Genomic DNA, 3,598 nt, shown 5'->3' on the forward strand with positions numbered 1-3,598 from the left:
AGCAAGCATAAGAATTTAACTTGAAACAACGAAGATATTCATGGAGTTGACCTCATTAATGTTTACAAATATGTAAAGGGTGAGTGTCAGAAAGATGGAGTTAGGCTTTTCTCAGTGATGACCAGTGATAGGACAAGGGGTAATGGGTGCAAATTGGAGCATAGGAGGTTCAAGGTGAATATGCGAAAAAAAATTTTTTACTGTGAGAGTGACAGAGCACTGGAACAGACTGCCCAGGGAGGTTGTGGAGTCTCCTTCACTGGAGACATTCAAAACCCACCTGGATGCGTTCCTATGTGATGTACTCTAGGTGACCCTGCTCTGGCAGGGGGGTTGGACTAGATGAACTTTCAAGGTCCCTTCCAACCCCTAGGATTCTATGATTCTATGAGTCCTAGGGAAATGACAAGGAGTGGGTGCCAGCTGCCTACTCTTGGCTCTCAATCCTTGATGTCATTCTACTAATTTCTTATTATTAGGCAGTGTTTTGCAATTGTCTGAGGGAACTGGAATTATGACGCATTTATTTTTTCACTGCAAGGAGAAGCAAGCAAAGCACTGACCTCTGCCTATCTGTAGCACCTTATATGGGAGGTTTAAATTAGGTATAAACAGCCTTTTCCTGCATAGGAGTAGCTATACAGCAGTCATCTTTCAAACAGGTGCATATGACCTGTGAACAGATAAAAACTGCAATAGGACATAACAGCTTTCAAGGAGAACCACTGTGGTTTTGCTTTCCCTCTGATATGTTACCTACTGCAGACTTTGACTGGAAAAAACACTTGGTGTGGCCTCTAAAGAAAAGGAATCACTCAGAAATTTTGGGAAATGCTCCATCTGGATATGCGTCCTTCCTGTATGATACTAACTATTCCAGTGACTCCAAAAGATGCCTGGAGGAATGTCATAGAGGAAAGTTTGCAGCCCATACTAGTCTGCCTTTCTTGTAACGTCTTTCTTATCAGACTACATCGTGTCCCTAGCAGATACTGTTCCAAATGAGCACTGACACATCAGCTTCAGCCAGATGGTGCTTCAGATGTTGAAGTAATACATTCCCCACAGGTTAACAAAAAGATATTTCTACCTGATGAAAATGACAGCCAGCTCCATGACAATCATGGTCAATCTGTTATCACTTGATTTTTTTACAGTAAACCTTTTTTTTTTTTTTTAACAGTAAATATACAGGGTATATTATTTACCTGTTTTCAGCTGCAAATTTAATCTAAATCTAAATTAAATCTTAATTAATTACTTAAAGTATTAATCGAATAAATTAATTAAATCTAAAGATGCTTACATCTAGCACTGTCATTAGGAACATGAAGGTGTTACTATTGCTAAGATTGTCTCTCTGACTCCAGTTGTAGGGCTCCCTGGTATTTGTATGCAATTTTTGCCATCCGACAGACAGCAAAGCAAACTGATCTACTTAAAATAGTCCTGTAAGTCGGTGACTCAAAGTGATGCCAAAAGGCCAAGATAACTTTAAAGATCACCTATTGCATGCTAAGTAATGTCAGGTGCAATATTTATCTATGGTAATCTGCATTGCAAAATGCATACTAGCTCCTTCCCATTAATTTTGTCAATCATTCTGTGTCATCTGGAGCCTCCTCACTCCCTTATTCAGAGACCCACATAATACAAGAGTGTGTTGAGAAATAAAGTTTTAGTTGGTCCCTCACTGTGGCAACAGGTCACAACAGGACACAAAGAATCACAACAATTTTCCTCTCCTAAACATCAGCAATATTCAAATATATTTTAAATAATACTTATGGAATTTCATTGAAATGTGAATTTGCCAGAACTAACCATTCTCCTTCTAAATCTTGCCAACAAGATTTAAGTAAAAAGAAATTGCAATAAAAAGGTTAATTTCATATGCAACCTAAAAATACCAGAGTGACACCCCAAAATCTGAAAACACCTTCGAAAGACCACATGAGCATACATCCTGTTTCAACACTCAGGAAAATTAATGTCTAAGGCTAAGAATTTTCTTACCTGTAGTCCTGGTGAGAGACAAGATGAATGATATATTTGCTTTCCTGAAGTTAAGGGGAAAAAAGTCCGCAGCCTTTTGGACAGATCTTTGATCATGTTTCAAAGAACACTGTCACTTTTAAATCTCCTTTCCTGTATTTTTTTTCTAGAGCTTTATTCTGGCTGATATCAAGTCAGAAACATCTGCTAGAAAGTGGAAAAAAAATGTTACTAGAAATAATAAAAAGAAGTAAAATGTAAGTACTGAAAAAGGACAAAACATCCATTCGGTAAACTCGGTCTGTATCTTAGGAAGGAGTGGTACAACTTACTGCTGTCAGATCCTTGTTTAGCATTATCATTTACTTGCTTCCCTATCGCAATTTATTACGTTATCAACTCAGAAGATTCTCACCATGATCCTAGCAGTACAGTGCACCTGCAGTCGTACTCAGAACTGCATGTCCTTTTTCCAAAAGGTACAACCTGCTCATTAGTAGGAGCTCAGCCAGTGCCATGCCTTTTCATATTGCGGGCTGGCATGACACAATCCTCCCACCCCAAAGACATTAATCCAGCCTGTTCCACCCACACCCCCAGTTGGATGACATGGGCCAAGCTGCTTTGTTTCAATGGTGGTGTGATGCTTTACTAAATCTCTTAGTACAGATTAATAAGGCACTTCCAGAAGTACATATCCTGACTTTCTGCCTGTGACATCAAAAGAAAAGGGTTATGAATTACAAAGGTTCCCAATTTAACAGGCTTGTGTGATTAACAGAGGAGTATCAGGCCTTGGCCATGTTAACTCCTTGGAAAGTGCCTGGTCTTGAACAAAGACAGCAGGGGGAATCCAAAGGTAAGAAAGGTGTAAATTTCTGTTTAGTGCTTTTACATTTGTCAACTTAGAAATATGTGCTTGATTTTGAAATGAAGTAACGATAAAAGTGTATCCTATAGTAGCCTTAGGTGATTGTAACGCTTAAATACATACCAACTTCTGAATAGCAAGCCTGCTAATCAGGTCACCTCCCGAAATATTTTTTAACACGCACTTAGATGCAAAAATATAGTTAGGATTGTTGAATGAATCATCACTAACCAATCTCGTATTTCGTGTATTTTTCTCCTTTCTTGCTCTTTGTTTGTCTCCCGAAAGGTGCACTAGCCTTACAAATGAGTGCCTGGCACCCTTTTACGCACAGAACCGGAGCAAAGTATCTCGACTTTGTGTGTCAAACCTATTTTTTATCCCACAGGGGTGAAGAACCGCGATGTGGGCCAGCGGCCGGAGCTGTGCCGGGCGCTGCAGCCCCCAGTCAGGGCCGGCGGGCACCGCTCAGGCCCGGGCACCTCCAGCCCCTCCGGCTGCAGCTGCGGCCCTGCCCTCCAGAAGCCACCCGTGCGCCCGGGGCGGGGCCGAACCGCGCTGCTGCAACTTGAGGGTGAAAACAAAGCAGGTATTTAGACCCAAGGATCCGGAAGGGCCGTTTCCGCGGTGAGCCTCGCCGGGCAGGAGGCGGGAAAAGGCCGGCAGCGCCCGCGGGTGAGGCCGGGCCTGTCGCTCGCAGCCCGGGAGAGCGGCTGAGCAGGCCCGAGACCC

The sequence above is a fragment of the Chaetura pelagica genome, unplaced genomic scaffold (assembly GCF_000747805.2).
Source record: "Chaetura pelagica isolate M959 unplaced genomic scaffold, ChaPel_1.0 scaffold221, whole genome shotgun sequence".
Lineage (NCBI taxonomy): Eukaryota > Metazoa > Chordata > Aves > Apodiformes > Apodidae > Chaetura > Chaetura pelagica.